The sequence below is a fragment of the Ambystoma mexicanum genome, chromosome 6q (assembly GCF_040938575.1).
Source record: "Ambystoma mexicanum isolate Mex_15411 chromosome 6q, UKY_AmexF1_1, whole genome shotgun sequence".
NCBI lineage: Eukaryota > Metazoa > Chordata > Amphibia > Caudata > Ambystomatidae > Ambystoma > Ambystoma mexicanum.
In genome coordinates, this window is record NC_090937.1 from 1,576,049,518 (window position 1) to 1,576,072,198 (window position 22,681).

Sequence of the window (22,681 nt, forward strand, 5' to 3'; positions counted from 1 at the left end):
AAAGTGCGAATACGATGCATAATAGACGCACCAGGATTTTCAAGCAAAACTTGCTGAGATGAGACATATGTTTCAAGAAGAGAAACTCTTTGCTCCAAGTTTCCTAGAGAAGGATTTATATTGGATTTCACTGTACTAACTTTCATCCATTCACTAATGGTGTTTAGCTTATTTGTTTGAGCAATTATTTTCTGCTCCAAAGAATCAAAAAGCTTAAATAGGCTATATATAGTGGTATTAATTGCCCCCAGGTTGACCTCTAAGAGGGCCGGGTTTGCAGCTGCTGGACTGCCTTGTTTTTTCCTATCAGTAGCTAGACAGCGACGAGGTGTTGGTTGTAAAAAAGACTCCTCGTCCTTTCTAGTTGAGTCCATGGTGCAGGGTTGGGCATAATCGATCTTAATTGAAGCCCTTGAGCTTTCTAAATCCCTGCAGTCAATGGGATCAGAGTGAGAGGGTGAAGGAGATTTAACAGGACTAACATGTCCCACAGTTTCAATAATTACAGAAGCCACCGAGTCATTTAAGGTTGATGTTTCATGTACTGCAATAAGATTTGAGTTTAATGGGTCTTCACTCTCTTGCATTGATTCTTCTAAAACTGTGGCAAAGGTTGGAATAGGTTTAGAATTTCTTGTAGGGGAATGCGAAGCAGTTAATAGCGTCTGATCTGAGATGGTAGTACTTAAAGTGGAAGCAGGAATAGCACTATTTAAAAGATTTACAGATGAATTCACATCAGTTAAGACTGATTTAGGTGTACCCAATTTTGCGGTTTTGGCCACCGGAAGAGACAGGTTCATTGGATAATGTTATTATTGACGCAGATGAGGAAGAGGAGGCTGACCATATGACCCCCTCTGGCCCTCTGCCTGCTCAAAGGCCTCAAGCCTTGTCTACTGGACCTTTGTCAGGTCCCACATTGCGTCCTGAATTTATCTCTCCAGAAAGAATTAGGCTTGAACTTGAATTCAAAAGAATTAGTGCCCAAACTGAACAGAAACATCAACAACTAAGGCTCAAAGAAATGGAGCTCAATCATGAGCTAGAGATGAAGAGATTGTCTTTGGAAAATGCTTCTCTCCCCAGATCCTCTAAATCTTCCAGTCCAAAAAGACCCCGGATGCCTAAAGAGTTTGTGGGTATGTACAAACCTAAGTTGGATGTGTTAGATTGGTTAGCTATCTTTGAATACAATCATGGGCTCCAGGAAATCACAGGGAATCAGCTGATCTCCTGGTTATTCTCCAGGCTCCCCCTATTGCATCTGATGTAGTAATGGAGTTGGGGAAGGTGGATGGATTATGAATGTGTGAAGCTAGCTTTAATTGCTAGATTTGGGAAGACCCCTTCCCAGTACCTTAAGAGGTTTAGGAGCCTCAAAAAGCATGATAGTATCCCTTGGGCTACTTGGGTGAATGACTGTTTGAAAAACTTAGAGGGATGGATTAAGGGTTACAGAGTGAACACTTATGAAGGAATGAGAAATCTTGTCATGTTGGAGTCTATCTATCATGCCTGCTCTCCTGAGCTCAGAACGCACTTGGCTGATTCAAAAGAACTAGATTCCAAGAAGCTAGCTAAGCTGCTGACTTGTGGGTTGCCACCAGGGCTACTCACAAGGATTCAGGGGTCACTCAGAAAAAGGATGAGGGAAAGCAGCCTAAGAAAGACAACAAAGAGAATTCAAATAATTCCAATTCCAAAGAGGGCCACAAACAAAATTCTAAGGGTAAGCCACAAGGGAAACCGAATCAGGCTAGTGTACCTTCTGGTCCCAGACCAGAAGTGGGTAAGAACAAACCACCATTCATAAAGACATTTGGAAAATGTTATGTTTGTGGTTCAACTGACCATGTGAAAGGGGATCTCAGATGTAAGGGTAAACCTTCAGGGATCCACAAGGTCTCCTTAGCCTTCACTCCAGATGAGGAAGTACCAATGACCAGTGGAAACTTTCAACTACTAGCTGAAGACCCCATCCGAGTCTCAGCTAGTGTATCTTTAGTATCCTTGGGGTTGTGGGAAAAACAGAATTTAGATGTGTATAATTCTATCCCAAATAATACTAAGAGTATTATATGGACAGTGTCCTAGTGAATTGTCAGGAGACCCCTGCCATTAGAGACACTGGGTCCTGCATAACTGTGGTGGACGAAACTTTTTTCAAGGTAGAGGATGTTGCTAGGGCCCCCAAATGCCTCACAAAGTTAGCTGGAGGGCCTGTGCAGTGCTTCCCCAGTTACCAGCTCTCATCCAGTGCAATGACATGACTGTCAGAATACCTGTTAGGAAATGATCTTAAAGATCTTGGAGTAGTATCAGTTACTCCCAGACCTCCTAGTAAGAGATTACAGGAGCTCACCAGACCTGCAAGGGAGAGGACCTTGAGAGGCTCTCCTGAGGAGATGATAGAAAAAGAAATCACTCCTACTCCACTGGAGTTACTAACTGCAGTTTCTAAGCAACCAGAAGCAAAGCGGAAATCCAAGACTTGCAAAAAGAAATCAGCAGAAAGCACTCCAGTGCTCCCAACCAGGAGATCTCCCAGGTTGTCAAAAATTACACCTGTGATTCCCCCTCCAGCTGAGGCTGAGAGGGAGGTACCACCTGTGTGGTTGAACTAGAGCCTGAGGATTGAGATCTAGTAGAAGGCCAGGATCTTATTGGTGATCTGGACCCTTTGGACCATCCTGAGCTGCAGTCTTTACTGGCAGAAGGTGGACCCAACAGGGTAGACTTCAGTAGGTAACAAAGAGAATGTCCAACTCTGGAAGGTCTTCACCACCAGGCAGCTTCTCAGCTTGAAGTGCAAGAGCCTGGGAAGTATAGGTTACACTGGGAAGATGGCCTCTTCTGTAGTGAACTGACTGAGTCAACCCCTGGAGACCACAAAAGACTTGCAGTGCCCCAAGAGAACAGACTCCAGTTCTTGCAACTAGCCCATGAGATACCTTTGGCTGGTCACTTGAGTTTCAAGAAGACCAAGGAAAGGCTCTCTCTCTACTTTTATTGGCCTAAAATGGGGGCTGAGGTCGATAAGTATTGCAAGAGTTGCCACACCGGCCAAACTTCTGGTAATAGTGGCTCAAAGAATGTGGCACCTTTGGTGCCTCCCATGGTGAAAGCACCATTTCAGAGGGTTGGAATTGAGATTGTTGGTCCTCTTGACCCTCCAACCTCTTCAGGCAACAGGTTTATACTTGTTGTAGTAGACCATGCTACTAGGTACCCTTAAGCAATTCCTATGAGAACATTTACAGCTCAGTCTGTGGCTAAGGCCCTTCTTGGTATTTTTGCCAGGGTTGGGTTTCCTAAGGAGGTAATATCCGACAGGGGGTCAAATTTTATGTCCCACTACATGAAGGCCATGTGGAAAAACTGTGAAGTTACCTACAAGTTCTCAACAGCATACCACCCTCAAACAAATGGGTTGGTAGAAAGGTTTAACAGAACCATGAAGAGCATGATAGAAGCTTTAGAAGACCCCCTGAAGAAAAAGTGGGATCTCCTACTGCAATGCCTTCTCTTTGCATATAGATACGTCCCTCAGGAGGGAGTGGGTTAAAGTCCCTTTGAACTTCTCTATGGCCATTCGGTCAGAGGTCCATTGGCCCTGATCAAAGAGTGACTGACTATGTGATAGGCCTCCGGAGGAGAATGTCACACATAATGGCTGAGGCAAGTGATAACTTGAAAGCAGGTCAGGCTCTGGTTAAGCATTGGCATGACCAGAAGGCCAACATGTTTGAGTTTGTTCAAGACCAGCTAGTTCTTGTTATGGTGCCAACATGGCAGAGGGCCTTGCAGGACAAGTGGATAGGACCCTTCAGGATTGTGGGAAAACTTGGAGAGGTGAACTATCTGGTGGACTTAGGCAATCCTAAGGAGGCTCCCAGAGTCTTTCACACCAACCATCTAAAAGCTTATGTCTCGAGACCAAACTGGGAGCTTTGCTTCTAGCTTCAGCTCAAGAGGAAGAGGGGAGTGAACCTGTGCCTGACCTTCTCAGAGGCATGCCTTTAGATGAGCAAATAGAAGGAGTCAATCTCTCTTCTAACCTGACTTCTGAACAACAGGAGGAGTGCAAAGTTTTTTTTGTTTTTTTAACATCTTTTTTATTGGTGGTCTCAACAGCTACATTGGCATTTACTCAACATTACATTCTGTATATCTTACATTTATGTCATTGTGAACTTTCGAACAATATATCGTTTACGTGGATGTTTCACCGTCCGAGAGAAGATCACATAGATATGTCCTGAAGGAGCCCCAAATGTCCTTTGGTCGGCTCGTGCATGGTTGGGTTAGAACGTACTGTTCCTCGCATTCATTAATATACGTCAGTTCACGTAGGAAGGTGTTCATGTTCAGGGGGACCGGGCTTTTCCATTCCTGCAAAATGCACTTTTTGGCTACAGCACATGACATATTAAACAGCATTCTGGTTTTTTCAGAACATTTCCCAATATTTCCAAACAAATATTTTTGAGGAGCCAGTTGGGAGGGGATCTGCATGATCTCTGTAAGCATTTCGGCCACCATTCCCCAGAACCACGCCAAAGCAGGGCATTCCCAATACATATGATATGACCCCGCTTATGGAGTCCCACATTTGGGGCAGCTGCCTGAGTCATCCGGCGTGAACTTAGCAATTCTGGCAGGTGTATAGTGTAGCCTATTCAGTATTTTGAATTGTATTTGGCGCAGCCCTGCATTAAGTGATACCCTTTTCGTGAGTGCACAGTATCTTCCCCATTTGTCATCAGGTGTCGGCATTTGCATATCTGATTCCCATTTTTCTTTAACATGGTTTGTTGTGGGGGTGTGTGTCTGTACCGACGTGTACAACTTGGAAATCCCCAACCCTCCTTGTGTTGTAACCAGTTGTATGCATTTCTCGTCTGGGAAAGATGGCCATCGTGCCTGACACGCGGATCTCATTCAATAATATTGTAGTGTTCGGAGCGAGCCCCTTCCATAGCTCTTGTGAATTCTGCCAGGGTCGCGAACTTCCCGTCTATATACATGTCTCCTACCTTCATTTCTTTAGTGGGGTGCCAGGTTTCCTGAACGCTTGTGTCGAATGTGGGAGAGATATTTCGGTAATTCCACAGGGGAATCTCCGGATTATAGGGTATCTCTAGTTTCAGTCTCTTGTATATTGTCCCCCAAGCTCTCACAGTACAACTCACAGGGTCATATTTACATGAATCTCTATGTGGTGTATCAAAAATAACTGACCTAATATCCGTAGGCGAGGTGGTGTATGTCTCTATCCATGTGTGGGGTGAATTATCCATTGCATCACACCAAAATTTTGCGAACTGTGCCTGTGCCACCAAATACTATATCTCGAAATCTGGGGCTGCAATTCTGCCACTGTCATATGGTTCTGTCATCCTCTCCCAGCTCATCCTGGCAACCTTTCCATTCCAAAGAAAAGCCACTGCAAAGGATCAGAGTTTGGAGAAGAAATCCCTGCCTGGCCATATGGGGATATTTACAAATAGATATAATATTTTTGGGAGCACAATCATTTTGAGAATTGCAATCCTGCCATGGAGTGAAATGGGGAGGTGTCTCCAGACCTGCAGTTTTGTGTTGCGTGCCTGCAGAGTCTGGTCATGGTTATCGGCATATAGGGTTTGTCTATTCCCAGAGACCAGCACCCCTAGGTATCTGATATGTCACTCTGACCACTTAAGGCCGCACGTTAACGCTGGGCACTTTGTAGAGGGGGTGAGCAGGAACATTTCTGACTTTGTATTGTTCACTGTGTACCCAGAGTACTCAGCAAACTCTTGTATGTCTGCCATTATAGGGGCAATGTTCTTATCTGGCTCACAAACATAGAGCAGTGTATCGTCTGCATATAGTGATATTAATTGGGTGGGTCCCTTCAGTGTGATACCCTTGTTGTTGTGTCGCAATCGGATAGCCTCTGCCATGGGCTCTATCATTAGGGCAAATAGAATGGGAGAGAAAGGGCACCCCTGTCTAGTGCCTCTGACCAGCTCAAACAGCACAGAAATGGTTCTGTTTGTGCACACTCTCGCACCCGGTGCAGTATACAGTAATCTGACATATTTAATAAAGTTGGGGGCCACTCCAAATGCCTCCAGTACTGAAAAGAGGTATTCCCATGAAACAGAATCAAACACCTTCTCGGCGTCGAGGGACACTGCGACCGCCTGTTTAATTGGGTTTATCTGTGACATTATGCCGAATAGCATGCGTAGGTTCAGGGCAGTGGACCTTTGCGGGATGAATCCACTCTGGTCTGCATGTACCGGTGTGGGCGTTATGGGTAGCATACGGTTTGGCAGTACTTTCGCGAAGATCTTCGCGTCCACATTTATAAGTGATAGGGGCCTATAGGATGACATGTCTTGTGGCGGGCGCATATAGGGTCTTGTAGAATTTAACGAATTCATCATTTATACCTTGTTCACACGTAATTGTCTCATTCTGTGCCGTTTGGATAGTGGTGATCAGGGTTTTCTGCTTCTCATGTTTCACTAAGTTAGCCAGTATTTTCATCGCTTTATTTCCCTCTCTGTATCTACGTGCCCGGGTGGGAGCTGCAATATACTGTATATCCCTCATGGCTAGACCATCAAAGTCTCTGAGGAGTTTGTGTATCTTGGCTAAGGTGTCCCCACTGTGCGTGTGGCTATAGGCTTCTTCTAGCTTGTTCAATTCCTCCTCCACCCCATCCAGTTCTCGGCGTACACCCTTTAGGAGGCCCGTAGTTTTGGATATCAGAACTCCTCTAACCCAGACTTTGAAAGCTTCCCAGACAGTTGACACCTGATCTACTGTCCCAACGTTGTCTGTAAAAAAGTTGGTAATTTCAACATGTAAGTCTTCAACATTATTTGAATCCTTAAGTATATCCCTGGGCATTCTCCATCTCAACGTTGGCCTAGGGGTATCTTTCAAATTAATCTCCATTAACACCGGGGAGTGGTCAGATAACATACGTGGCAGGATTTCACAGTGTTGTAGTGTGTGTGAAATATATGTGGATATAAACCAGTAGTCTATGCGTGACTCACTGTCATGCACCGAGAAGTAGAATGTATATTGTCTATCCACAGGATGGAGAACCCGCCAAGCGTCCAGTAGGGACAGTTGCGGGAGAATTATACCCAGGGTTAATGCCGTCCTGGTGGGTGTCCTAGCCACACTGACAAATCTGTCCAGTGCGGGGTCAAGTGCCAAATTGAAGTCTCCACCCCATATTATAATAGTTAAATCATGTTTGTTAAGGATATCAAACATATTCAAGAAGAACTCTGGGTAGTCCAGGTTGGGGTCATAGGTATTGACCAGGGTTATTTGTTTCCCAGCTATTTCCCCCCAGACCAGTACATATCTCCCTATCGGGTCCACCTTGTGCACCTTGGTCAGGAAGCCCAGCGAATGATGTATGAGTGTGCAAACCCCTCTGGATTGCGAGGAATAATCTGTATAACAACGTGATTTTCCCCATTTAGCCAGTATGTTCTCATTAACTGAGCTCTGTGCGTGTGTTTCTTGCAACATTAAAATCTGTGGCCCGTGTCTGTTGACGTACTTTCCCACTTTTCTGGCTTTCATCTGGCTATTTAGGCCTCGGACATTCCAGGTTAGTAGTTTCATCTTTAACCCATCACCCATCTTTCAGGAATATGTATTTTGACATACCATAATGGTCACTCCATGGTAGTTTAATATTGTTTGAGTAGTACCAGTGCCCGCGAGACCACATTTCAATTAAACTAAAACTTTCGTTCATACATTCCGCCTCCCAAGACTCAAACTCATCCTGGTGGGGCCAACAGTCCAAAACATTCCCAAATTCCCGACCCCTCCCTCCACCCACATCATCTACCTCAACTTGACGATGAACCCCAATAACCATTAGGAACATTCCTGAGGGTACCTCGTTGCCTACACAAGGCTACCAGATCGGGCTCACAGCCCGCTTTAACGTTTCTTGAAGCCCCCCACGGGAGCCGAACATTTTTTCAACACAAAAGGATACACACATGACTCGAGTCACTTAGCAGGGTTTCAGACATTTGCTGCAGGCGAGTGCCTTCCATTCTGGTCTGGCCCCCGGCCTCTAGGGGTTGGCAGAATAGTGGCCTCTACATATGCCAGAGCAGCGGCCGGAGTCTCAAAGAAATGTGCCCTTCCTCCATATTGGATTTGCATCTTGGCTGGGAATATCAGTGCATATGGGACCTGTCGTGCTCTTAGACGTTTTTTGACTGGTTTGTATGATCTTCGGATTGCCTGCACTCCAGCAGCAAAGTCTGGGTAGATATGTATGCAGCTTTCTTCGTATTGCAGTGTCCCCAGCTCCCTCGCCATCCTGAGGATTGCATCCCTATCTCTATAGTTAAGAAGCCTTGCAATGATCGTGCGTGGTGGGGCCCCAGGTTTTGGCACAGGGGCCAGAGTGCGGTATGCACGCTCGACCAGGAAGTGCCCCGAAAAGGAGTCAGTCCCAAAGAGGGCCTTAAGAAGTGATTCAACCTGCAGTTCCATTTTGTCTTTACCAAATGTCTCAGGCATTCCCACAATGCGAACGTTGTTTCTTCTTGAACGTGATTCAAGGTCCTCATACTTATTCTGAAGTTTATTCATGTTCTCTTTGAGCTGGGCTATATCTTGATCGTGTCGTGCAATAGTGTCTTCAGGTGTTCCAATCCTATTTTCTGCCTCAGTTAATCTCAGGCTGTGTTTTTCCACTTTAGTTTTCAATGTGCCAATGGCTGTCACGATATCATCTAATTTTACATTTAGGGATAGGAAACCATTTTGGACTATGTTAGTTAGGTATTCAACCCTGTCATCACTCTCCGCAACGGGTTCAGAGCCGGATGGTGTCGGTGGCTCGTGTTCACCATTCCCCGATTGACTGCTGGTATATGAATCCATCGGCCCTTTTGGTGCCTATTTCTGCCATTTTGTCTTGTTTCCTCGTGTTTCCCATAGTTATGTGCTCCACTTCAACCTGCTCCACGAGAAATGGATGTCTGCCAATCAGTAGTTTTGTCAGGCTGGCGGAGAGTCTATGTTGCACACTCGGATGATTCCCGGCTGTTGCATTGCGCTTGGAGGCACTTTGTCTCCAGCCTTCCTTGCCTCTTAGCACAGGGACAGGGCTGTCCACCCAAGATTGCCAATGGACTGTGTTCTCCCACGTTTCTATGTGCTGGATATTCAGTCTTCCCAATGGTGTACAGTTTATTTAGCAGCAATTGTTTATACATAGGGTCCGGTTTCGGTGTTTCGGATTTTCAGATTGGTGATCCGTGTTATCACTGTCAGGCTTATTGTTCATTTATTTTTGGACATGAAGCCAGTGCAGCGGCAAGTGCTGCAGGTGTTATCCAGCTCGCGGCACCTTATTGCTGCATTAGAATTTGCCCAAGCACAGTATCATATATATATATTTGCAATTCGCCACGTTCATCGGCACGTTCAGCAGGGTACCCGCGTGCAATGTTTTGGTAAATCAATTTGCCCCTTTGTTTTCACTTTCACCAGCCTTGACCCCTTGGGGCCAGTATGACATAAACACTGGTGACTGTTTACCTGTCAAAAGCAGGAGTTACAGAATGTCAGAAAATGTAAGAACCCACATCAAAGGAGAGGTCAATAAGATGCTTGATCTCGGGGTAATAGAATCCTCTACTAGTCCATGGTCTAGCCCAGTTGTGTTAGTACCAAAGGCAGGATCTAAGGAGTTGAGATTCTGCGTGGACTATAGAGCTCTAAATGCAGTCAATAAGACTAATGCCCATCCTTTGCCAAGGACAGATGAGCTGGTGGATAGACTTGGTTCAGCCAAGTTACTCAGCACATTTGATCTCACGTCAGGTTATTGGAAAATAGCCCTGACAGACCATGCCAAGGAGAAAACTGCATTCTCCACCCCAGTTGGCTTATACCAGTTAAAGTTTATGCCTTTTGGTTCAAAGAATGCACCTGCTACATTCCAAAGGATGGTTAACCAGGTTCTGCATGGGATGGAGGACTTCTGCATGGCATACCTGGATGACATTGCAGTGTTCACACCTACTTGGAAAGAACATGTTGGCCACCTAGGATATGTTTGGCAGGCTCTTGAAAAGGCCCAACTGACCATAAAGGCAAGCAAATGTCAAATTGGTCAGAGTAAAGTGAAGTGGTCTACCTTGGTCATGAGGTAGGAGGTGGTGACATAAGGCCTTTCCTCAGCAAAATAGAAGCTGTGCAAAATTGGACAACACCTACTACTCAAACCCAGGTGAGAGCCTTCTTAGGTCTCACTGGGTATTATAGGAATTTCATTGAGAACTATGGGACCATAGCTTCTCCATTGAATGTAATCTCCTCTCCTAAGTTTACTAAAAAGGTCAAATGGAATGAGGAGTGCAATCAGGCCTTTGAAAGCCTAAAAAGAGCCCTTTGTCAAGCTCCAGTCTAAGAGCTCCTGACTACCACCAACCCTTCATTGTGCAAACAGATTCTTCCAATACAGGTATAGGTGCAGTCCTTAGTCGACTGGATGAGAAAGGTAGGGAACACCCCATTTGCTTCATCAGTAGGAAACTGAAGGAACCTGAGACAAAGTGGGCAACTATTGAGAGAGAATGTTTTGCCATTGTGTGGTCTCTGAAGAAGTTTAGGCCATACTTGTATGGTTCTACTTACACCATTCAGACTGACCACCAACCATTGAGATGGTTGATGCAAATGAAAGGGGAAAACCCAAAACTGTTAAGATGGTCAATCTGCCTCCAAGGGTTTGATTTTACCATTGAGCACAGGTCAGGATGTCACCACCAAAATGCTGATGCTCTCAATAGGATGTTTTTAACCGACTAGAGGTAAGAGACTCATCCAGGAGTGGATTAGATCCTCCTGTCCCTTAGTCTGGGGGCTTAGGGGACAAGTGTTAAGGGGAATTCTCTTCTAAGGCTAATTTCCCTTACCTATAGAGTCCCCCAGCAGCTTTGCTGGATTTGAAGGGTTTATTTTTTTCTCCTGCTAAGAGTGTGACCCTTTTTTCCAACACTTAGACAGATTGCTAGTGTATGTTTTAGGCTATCTTGTGTGCTTATGGTCTATGGGTTTTTCTCACCCTCATAGGAATCATCTTTTTGACATGTGTGGTACACAGCATCCGTGCCATACCACAAAGGTGTCGTAGCGACCCCCAAACATAGACTCCAAACCCTGGGACTGTCTACTGTCTCCCAGGGCATGTAAAGTCCCCATTGATTTTACTAGTCAATAATTGTGAACTAAACCAGTACAACCCATCTTACTATGGAAGTACTGGAAAGGGTTAATAGTTTTTCCCTAGTATTCATTTTTGAGGGGGTACCGTAAAGTCCATCCCTCAAAAGTTTCTGGCTGGTGGCAGTGGTTACTACCGTAAATATTCGACTGCAAATATTTCCCTATGGGATTTTCCCATTGTTCGAGGCTACCACTTTTACTGACATAGCCTCTAACATACTGCCGGTTTATTTTAATATTAACTTTAATCCGGTGCTTTTTTTTGGCCAGAACTTTAATAATATTTCGTTCTCGTGTCTTTCTCTGAAATCCTAACCCAGGTTGGGGATCCTTTGTACGTCCTTTTGGCAGGCTTCTGCACAGAAGCCCTCCTCTTGGCGTCACTGAGTCTGGGGTAGACAGGATGTGTGGGAGGAGGAATAGGCACCCTGGACAGGGTTGCCTACGCAACCCAAATCGCACTCTGCCCTGATAGGCTGGGGAGTTCTGCCACCAGGCGAGCCACCGCACTGTGTGAGTGACAGCTAGGCTGTATGAATGGGGGTCTTGCTGCATAAAAGCAGGGTCCTGAGGACTGGAGGACAAGACGTTGCCACTGGAACTAGAAACCTGAAGAGGAGAGAAGCTGAACCACCGGCGAAGCCCTGCTGCAGATCCTCACCACTTTTCTCCAACGACTTGAGAAGATCTTCAACTGCAAGAGTCTTCTTCCCTTGAGCTGGTGGGGCCAACCAGTTCACCAATCGCCTTCTAGGACCTGCCTTGGTCGAATTACCAGTGCTCTGCACTCGGAGACCGGATAGCCAGGCACCCGTCCACCACGACCGCGATTTAAAGGAGCGTACCTTTTATTAGTTTTGGCAGCACCGCGTCTGACTTCATCCCTAGGCAGTGCAGTAACTCGAACCTTCTTCCACAATGAGAACCTCTCTTCCTCTGCTGGATCTCCCAAACTGCAGGAACTGCCAGGAACTACCGCCACCGCAGTAGCCTCTTCTACTGTTAAGGTACATTGTTCCGCCAGGCCTCCCGTTTCGTTGGGTATCACTAAAGGTGTTTTAAATCCTTTACTTACCTACTGGGTTGGCTGCCCCTATCATCTAACATTGTGTTTTACCTCCTGCAACCGCCTTTTCAAATTCATTAAACAAAGACTTGACTGCAGCGACTAGAACAGCTTGATCCTGGGCACATTGCCTTGTACCATTGACTCTGGCACAGGCCTATTGACTCTGGCAAAATCTGTTACAACTGCATTCTCTAGATTGCTTTTCACCTAGAAATGTGTCGGTGCACCTAACTCTTATAACCACCTTTTTCCTTCCCCTTTCAACATTGTGAAGTGCAATTTTGCTCGGTTTTCACCTCAGTATTACATATGCTAAAGTACTGCCTTGCCTAACTTGTTCACAATCTACTTGGGAAGTGTTGCTAGTGTGTTAAAGAGTTTAAACCTATATAACTTGTCATTTCCCTCCCTTCTGAGAAATTGTTAGAGTGCCATTTCGGCTTGGTTTACACTGTGCTGCTTTGCTCAGTTTTCACTCTTGCTCAAACTTGTCTACAATTGAAATAGGGAGTTGTGTATACTTTTCTTGACTGTTTTAACTTACTTTATTAATAGTGATTTGTGTGTGAACATTAGAGTGTGTAAAATAAATATATATATTCTTTTTGATACAAAGCTTTGGTCAGTGTTTCCTTGTTCCATAGTACCTCTTAAGTGCCATTGAGGTTCCCCCCCAGTGCCAATGTTTTTTTTTTAAAATCGCGGTATTCACCGCCCAAACCCGCCAACATTTCCCCCCTCATTAACCCCTTAAGTGCCACCGACGAGCCGGCTCGTCGGTGGCAACCTGGAGCAGTTTTTACCGACGAGCCGGCTCGTCGCTGGCATTTAAAGGGTTAAGGTCCTAATGTGTAAACTCTGAATACTGCTCATCTCCCTCTTGAGATAAGTCTGACTACTTAGCCACAGCTACCAACTAAATCTTTGTGGTACAGACTGATACCAAAGGGGATTTTCTTGCATATACATGTATTCTTAATCTTCAGTAGTGCTCCCTAAGGGAACTGCACAGGATTCTGCCTAACACGTATATAAACCTCATCATCATCATAGAGCTACAATACCAATTCTTAGAGTCTTGTGTCATATCAGTTGTTCAGAAGGCGCTCAAAAGTGGCTCCTTGTTATCAATTACTCAGTAAGATGCACTGAGTGATAGCCTCACCGTATAATCAGTTCTAGGCCTGCAGTCAAGGACCACTTGTTGTCATGCCCAGCATGGTGCTAGGAGTGTCTAGCTACGTTGTCTTGTTATCATGGCAAAGCAGGACGCTTCAAACGGCATTGTATCACTAGGTATAATGTCAAGGCCCTTTGCACTGTGTCTCTGACTTCATCAGTAAACTGCTGTATTACTCTATTTATGGGGAATAAAATCGAAGTTGCTTGCCTGGCTTGCTGGTCCAGTATCTAAGCATACATTAACTCTACAATGTAAGCATTTATTAACTCTACAGAACTAGATATGTTTCTGTGCATGTATATTTGAATAATAAATCAAGCTTCTGAGTGCTTTCCTATAATCAGGGCTCGAGTCGAGGGTACACGCGGGTGGACGAAGTACTACCTCTTTTTTCAGAGGGTGGACTCAGTTCCCCCAGCTAAAATGAGAAACAATGAGGGTCCTCTTTGAGTTTATGAATTAAAGCCGACTGCAGAGATTGAACCTGCAGTCGCAGGTTTTCAGCCTGGACACTTCACCACTGCACTATTTAACTTGATGGAAAATAACAAACAACTAAAGGTGAAATGTCCCATTTCGGTACTGCATGTTCCAGGGAAAAAATGTGTATTTGTTCTTGGTGTTTAAAACATGCACACCTTGTAACGTTTTCAAAAACAGGATTAGAAGTAAATATCCTCTCTTGGTTTTGTGTGTGCGTTGATGCTGTGAAAGGCAAACGCCATTCGTCCTGTGCAATTTGGGTGTTTATGCAAAGCCAATTTAATGAAATGTGCATATTTCACCTTGATATGTTAATTTCTGGTGACATCACATCCCATTGCGTTTGTTGATGAATCCCACGACTTTCATTTTTAGCACTTGACCTCTGCCTATAGTGAATGGTTACATATATTCATAAATTAAAAGTAACATACAAACACTCACCTCACTAAGAAGCTGCTTTGCAAATTTAAAGCAAATACTGGTTAATCGAGGCTTCGGGCGCACTGAGCGTTTCCTATCGTTTGAAGCACCGCATTCTACTAGCAGGCTTTGTCCGGCCCAGGCTCGGTTAGATATCTGAGGGGAATGCTGACATGTCATGGTATCTCATATGTTGCCTTTCTACCCCATAGGGGTCAGAATGGGTGCCTACACATGACAGAAGGTTCTATGGAGGGCGTGGAAGATTTAAGGGAGGGGGATATGAAGATAAGGTTAAGAGAGTTGCCATGAGAGCGGGTGGTAAAGTTGTGAAGGTTGCCTAGGGAGAAGTCAGAGAGAGGGCAGTTACATTCTTATTGTTTGGCCTTGATGACGTGAGAGATATTGAGATCACCCATGATGGCCATGGGAACATTGACCGGAATGTGTTCGACTAGTTGGTCAAGTTTGCGGAAGAAGTGGGAGGGGATGCCAGGAGCAGTAGATGAGGAGAATGATGAGTGGCGAGCGAGCGATAATTTGGGTAGAGGTATGAGGTGATACAGTTAGAGGAGGGAGAGGGGTAGATGGTGTGTCCTTTCTTGTGGATCATGGGCAGTGGGATAAAATGGAATAGCCTGTGTAAAGGGCAACTAGGGTGGCCTTGTGGGGGGGAGGGGGAGGGTGATGACCATTAAGGTTTCTGTGGTAACCATGAAATGTTTTGAGTCAAAGTGTCAGTAATGAAGGATGTTTTCTTGCAAAGACCTTGGACATTCTAAAAGAGCTAGGGAAAGGGCAACAGTGTATAGGAAGTGATTGGGGGTTTGGTTGTGGTGACGTTGGAGGGGAGAGTTGTTTTAATGTTAACAACGTTTTCTTGGAGATGGTTGTATTTTTGTAGTACGATTAGTGCATCTCATCGTATTATTATGTCATTTCTCATTTAGCCTAATCTAAAAATATTGAGAATCTAAAAAACAAAGATGTATTCTTTAGGATAGTAAATTCCAAAATGTCATTTATTCTTTAGTCATGCATTTAAAAGTTTCTAGAATAAGTTGCAACATTTAAAGGCTCCTCCATTGGGTTTTATCCCCTCTCGGATTATCATTTCTGATCACTATTTGTGTGATAGTCAATCACCAAATGTGGCACCTGCTATGTCCTCTAAAGGAGTTTAGATCTGTGATAAAAGTGAACACCAAGATAACCACTCCAATCGTGGCCACCGCAGATCGCATTAGACTCATACTTCCACAATTTTGGCATCAATGGAAAACAGTTTCTTCAAAAGACCAGAACATCCACGGGCACAAAATCGGCACCTCAGCATGCCTACTTTTTCTTGGCATCCCTCAAACATGAGTTTGTACAAAGGAAATCCCAGAAACCACTAACATACCTCTTATGTATAGATGACATTTTCCTAATGTGGCCAGAAGGTGAAGATTCCCTTAAATAATTTCATGAATTGCTAAATAGGTTCCACAATTGCAGTAAACTCACCATGGAATATTGTAAGAAGATCATACACTTCCTGGATACAGCTGTATCTGTCACAAGGAACAGTCATGTCGAAACAGCTGTATACAAGAAACCCATGGACATGAACAAATACCCGCCCAAGTTTCCAGCCAAGCCACGGCCAATGATCTGTTGTCTACAGCCAGGTCATCTGCTACCAAAGCGTATGCTTGTGTACGGGTGTGATAGAAATAAAATATCAATATTAATATCAATTTGCTCCAACAAGAAGAAAAGAGGAAATTGACTTTCGTACAACCTTCGTACAAAAGGGTCACTCAGCCAAACAAATTGACAGAGAATTTGTTTGTGCATTGAAGACACCTCTTTTCATGTACTCGCAGACAGTTGACCTAAAAGATACAGGTTTAAACATAGATAACAGGTGTATGACACACTGTTGTCACTTTTGAGCCCAGCACTAGTAAGGCGATCACATCAAAATGGCCGGAAAACAACCCCCCCTACTATCATCTCTCACCAACACCTGTTAGCCACTACTGTTCAAAACCCCTGATAGGTGTGGGCACAGGCATTGACAACACAAATCTTGACTGCTTAAGCTCACATGATTGACAGCCATTACGAGCATTCAACACCCTAAAATAAGAGCTGGCATTTCATCTTTCAAAAATGGTAACATATTTTGTAATTGCCAAACTGTATGCAAACCAGGGGCCCATTGTGATGCTTGAGGCCCAGCGAGGTAACACTGGACACAGTGCCATTTAAAGTTGTACTTCGTAAGTTCTAGTGGTCACTTTTAGGCTAGGCAATTAAGCTAAGCAGCTGCATTGAAATCACTTTCCTGACACTACATAGAGGCTGCAAAACACTTTTTTATAGCATGGGCGGGAGGCAAATGCAGAACACATCATGCTGTCCACTGCGTGTATTTACATCCGTCACTATAGAACATGAATACTAATTTAAGCATACGTGGGCGCACTTACAGGCTGCCTGTGCCTGAGATGGAGAGCATCTTGATTGGACAGTCTGCTGTTGCTTCCTTAAGATGCATCTTTCACCAGGTCTAGAAGAGTGGGCCTGCTCACTGTCATATTTTCCCGCTGGATATGTTGTGGTCTTGCTGATAAGCAGTGATCCCAGGCCTGCAGTCCACATGTGCTATCCCTTCACCAAATTACGTTTACATTCAGACTATTTGCTTTTTGCTAAAGGAATGAACTCTGAAGTGTTGTTTGTTTGCTACTCATTTCCCTATCCACATTCCAGTGAAAAGGTCTATGGAATTTTGAACGCTTTTGCATAGTTCTGTGTCTGTATACTACCTATAGCGAGTCCAATGAAAGGAATCTCACCTTACATCGTGTGGTCACATGGACATATAATTCAGCAAACACCATTCGTTGTTCTGCAATCTGTGAATGTTTAAAGTGTCACTCTGCGTCAGGCAGTGTCTGATTGTGTTCCTGTTAACAAGCACTCTGCACATTCAATATATGGCCCCGAATGGCTGATTTGCTTGTTGTTGTGTTCTGTGCTTGGTAGATTAACATGCCATTTAGAGGTTTACCTTATTTTGATGCAATTATTAGGTTGTTTTGGGGGAAATTAAGTGGGGTTTTTCGAATCCCTTTTCTGAAAGGTGGTGACACGTACCATTTTTATGATTTTCTTTTGCTGTCTTTTTTGTGGTAGAATCTTTCATTGATCGATGGTGTGCTATTTTCAGTCCCTTTTGTACTGGCTTTTAACCCCATTTTAAAAATATAAATGCACCTCAGACTTTTTCTTACAGCTGCGTCCAAGTCTTAGAACCTAGTAGGATATCCTGTAGGTCACGTCAGAATTGGCTTGTATACGACAGACGGTGCCTGTATCTTACCCATGCAAGTTTGTGAACAGCTGTCCATCATTATTTTTTTAATTATTTTTATTTTTTTAATTTTATTGTTGTGTTCTTAGTTTACAAAAAGCCTTGCACAACATATCCGAAAATATACAAATTAGAAATTAGAAAGCAAAAGAAGGAAAAGCAAAATCATGACAGAAAACAAAAAAAGAAAAATTCTCTTATATGTAATTAAACTGCTTAAAATATTAAAATATAACAACCATAAAAAAGTTTTCAACATACTTCATAGTAAATACACAAGAAATTCAAATACAGAAAAAGAAATAATTTCATATTATTAACATGATCAATCAGTAAATCTAGTAGTAGCCCATCAAGTAACAAGTTTCATTTTATCCAGTTCTATAGTTACCAGCATCAAAAACTCATTCAGGGCCAAGATCAAAGAGATGTTCGTGCCCCTGCTGTCCATCATGATTATGGATAATATTATGGATGCACATAAAAGCCAGTGTACGTCAATAGTGAAGGTACATGTGAGATGTGCACTTTAGGACCTAAGCCATGCATGAAATGGGAGTCAATATGATTCTGAACAGATGCATCTATAATTAGCGTAGGTCTGTAGTAGACCTGTTTCTGAACCTGGCCTCAGAATAAATAGATCATCCATGAATCACTAACAAATTCATTTGAAGTGATTCACGCTTGTATATTTGTGTCTTTGAAATCGGACACATAAATGTTAGCCAAGTTTGTCCGGAACCAAGATGGGATCAAAGGCAGCTCTCAGAATATTTTTGACTAATGCCAGTTGTGGACTAACAATGATGAATCCAATTTGTACTTTTTGGGGTCTCTCTTTTTTCCAGGGCTCTTGGAATGGCTACATATCCACTTCTTGTGTTATGCAAACTAATTTAGGTAAACTCAAAACCGCAAGATTTTGCACAGATTAGGCTGAACCAAACTTGCCATAACTTCATTTGAGCATTGCTGTGTTTGTCTGTTTTGAGCAGGTTATATAAACAATGCATTCTCTGTTGGGGTTTATCAGCTGTGCAGGCAGCAACAAAGGAATGAAGGGCCAGAGTATTTGATGGACGAGACGAGTATCAAAATAGAACATTGACATTGGATAGGATGTCTTTTTTTGGCTACAAGGGAAGAAGGAATCCCAGTGACCACCTTTCAAGAAATATAAGCATGAGACATTTGTTTTTAGTATCTTAGAGGGGAAAAACAAGAATCGGTTGGGGGGAAGACAAGAGATTTTATTCAGAGAGTGTAACTGAGTGCGTGACTAATACTAGGGAGGAGACAATTTCAGTGACCACCTTGCATGACATAAATGCATGGGACACGTCTTCTCAGTGACAAGAGAGAAGAAATAACCTCCTTGAGTGCCACTATGGAACTCCTAAACATGCCAGTGGTGGGAGAGTCATGGAGCTTGTTGGGATGGATATGAGCCTCTCCCACCCCCCTAGGCACTTCCACATAAAGCAAAACCCATAAGAAGCATTCTAACATACAGGGGGGGAGCAGCCTATGCTCCCGGGCACCATAGAGGAACCTCGTAGCGCATACCAGTGAATGCTAACACTCCGTGATGCCATTTTTTAATAGGCCCTAAACGAGACAGGCCGCAGACCCATGCTGCTCGCGTTCCACGCTCACAGTGCTCAATTTCTACATTGCATGCTGACTCTGCTTGAGCCTTGTTCCCAAGGAAGTCCATTTCCCCCTTGTCTCTGCAGTGTTGTGAATAATCTGTATTGCCTTCAGGAATGTGCCTGACGCAGAGCGTGAGACTGTACCAGCCCCTGGGATGTGTCTATTCATCTCCACTAAACTGCCATCGAGCACCCGACCCCAACCCAACCAGCCCGGTGCTGGCCGCACATCACTAACCTGACCCCCACTGCTCTGGCTCTCTGAAAAGCACCCGACCCCCAGGTTCTAACTGCCATAAAGCACCCACCGAAGATCCAAAGCCCACAGGACTGTATTTCTCTCTAGCAACAACACACATCCAAGCAACATGAGATGCAGAGAAGGGTAAATCAAAGATCAATCCCCAGAGGGGAGACCTTAGGCACAGGGAATGTGGGATCAATGGAGCCCTGAATGTATTGGTCAGCATGACTGTATCTTATCTCTCCCTGGCACCTCTTTCCTGTGCCGCCAGGTGCCTGCCATAATGAATGAATAGCATGTCTTAGTTTAGTTTAAATAGGAAACAGTGTATTTCATGAGTGACCTGACCTTCACCACAAGGAGTAGCCCAACTGACCCACGTGGAGCCAGATCGAGGGAGGAGAACCAGCCAATTAGTGCTTGGCATCCCCTATGGAGCAAGCCCATGTGTAGGGTGCCTCCAATCGGGAGCACTAAAATGTCTCATATAGCTATGACGTGTTTTGTGCTTATAACCCCATGTTTTCTGTTGTAAAACCAGAGCGTTCTAGAGCTGCAGAGTTCTTTGCTAATATTTGTATTTTGTACATGTAAGACCTTTTTATCCTTGTAAAGCTATCACTCAGCTTATTTCTCTAGCGGGTTGTGTTTACTCTGGTGTGTGCGTATGGGACTTGCCTTCAAGCTATACATGGTTTTACATCAGCCACAGCCGCTGTCTGGGCACCCAGGATGCCAAAACTGTCTTTGTTAAAGTAGAAGCACCAATACCGTCAGTGCCAATAGATTGCATTCACCAGCGCCTTCTAACACACATTAATATGGTGTGCAACATTAAATAGTTCATGCTCGGGAGGTGTTTCAGACCACTGTCTATCGGGCATAAGGGCAGGCGGTAGTGCAGATTGGATATGCACTGATGAGCTGTGAGAAACAACACACAGTGCAGAGGAGACAGAGATTGCATGCTACTTGTCTCCACTCCCACCCACAGCAAAAGATGGTTATTAGCATTAAGCAAATGTGCACGATAAATCTTTTTCTCTATGGCCCACCCAAGTATAGACGGTATTGTACGATTTTACTGACTTTAAAAGTCCGACCCCACCAAAAGACCTAAAACAAACACCATGAAAAGTTCGGACTACCAAAAGTCGGACTTGGGGCTGGGGGTTAGTCACTAAGCTGGCAATCGTGAATGTCAGTTGCTTCAGAAGAATTCGATAAGGGACATGGGGACATCAAATTAGCAAACATTGCCTTGAGAAAGACGGGCCTCATTACACGGTAGGCGGTAACCATGGCGCTATTAGCGCCATGGTTGCCGCCGGTATTTTACCGTGTCCGCCTTGGTGGATGGCGGAATTACTGCCCTACTCCAAGGTGAGCGGGGGCGGTAATTCTCCATTCACCAAGGCCCTTCCCCATTCCCATTTTTGCCCCCATAGGGCATAATGGGAATGGGGAAGGCGCTAATTACGGTACCGCAAATTGCAGTACCGTAATTAGCACTGAGGTCCCTTTGCGGCACCCTATTTTAACGGCTGGTAAAACCAGCCGTTAAGGTCGGGTCCCACAAAGGTGACTCGTAGTAAGGCGATAAGGTTTTACCGGTACCGGTGCCCTTACCGGTACCGGTAAACCCTTACCGCCTACCGTGTAATGAGGCATGTTGAAACACGTGTTGGCTGTTTTTTCTTAAGAGAGAACTTCAATAAACCAAGAATATTGTATATAATTCATTTCATTTGAAACAATTTGTTGGGATGAGAGCAGTTAACTAGCAAAATGTGTTAATCATTGTATTTTATGAGGTTAAGAGTAGGACATACTGTACTAGCTACGCTTCACACCACACACTATAATTTAAGGACCAGAGTGCAAGGAGAGTCGGTCATACTCAACACTTTACCCATGTACAAAAGGCAACACACTTCAACTCAAACATTAACTAACACTGCATCAGTACTACACAATATGATATGATAAGTCATTTATAACACGCTTGTATGAAAGTATTTCTAGGGGGCGACAAGACAAGGAGCGAGGTACAGAGGGAGGATAAAACAACAATCTTACTAGGCCTTTTGTGTCAATCAGATCGCACAAGTACGGGGGGGAGAAGACGTGCCGGGGGAGGCGGGAGGGAAAAGTGCAGGTAACTCAATAAGTGATGCCGGAGGGTGGCTCATAAGTACAGAGAGACAGTGGACTGTAGGGTTGCCGATACAGACCCTTAAGTGCTGGGGAGCCCAGAGTCAGTGTGCGAGCAACTGGACATGCAGGAGCCTGGGCCTGAGTTTCAGAGGGTGGTCAGGGGAACGCGTGTGCGGAGCAGTAAGAGACATCGGCAAGGGAGAGGAAGAGAGAAAGCTGAAGCGAAAAGGAAGGTCTTGAGTTGCTTCCGGAACCGGAGGTGGTTCCGCTCAAGTTTGAGAGAGGCAGGGAGGCTGTTCCAGAGGGAAGCCCCTGCAGAGTAAAGAGATCTACCCCCCACTCTCTGCTTGGAGAAGCGGCCGACCCTCAAAGAGTTGTTGGTGGATGAGCAGAGGACCCGAGAAGGAAAATATTTAGGAAGAGAAAGTTGAAGGTAGTGCGATTCGAGGCCCCAGAAAGCCTTGTGGGTGATGCAGAGGTTCTTGAACTTGCTCCTTCGAGCCACAAGCAGTCAGTGGAGAGATTTCAGAGCTGGAGAGATACGATCCCTGGGCTTGAGGCCAGGGACAAGTCTTGCAGTCCTGTTCTGGTTAAGTTGTAAAGGTCAAAGAGTAGAGACAGGCAGATTACCTCTAAGGAGGGGCAGCTGATAGTGTGACTTCTTAGAGACGTCAGAGATGTGAGGAGAGAAGGAGAGGGTGGAGTCAAAGATGACACCAACATTCTTAGCCTCACAGGAAGGAGAAGGAAGAGGGCTCAGCGTGGGCAGCCAGAGAGAGAGAGGAAAGGAGGGAGCAGGTGTCCCAATGAGGAG

The 22,681-nt window shown here is 44.6% G+C and overlaps 1 long non-coding RNA gene across 1 annotated transcript in view; it reads right to left on the minus strand.

Annotated features, from left to right (window-relative positions):
• Positions 1–22,681, minus strand: part of LOC138515652 (uncharacterized) — a 216,313-nt gene that overhangs the window by 116,137 nt on the left and 77,495 nt on the right. The window lies entirely within an intron of this gene.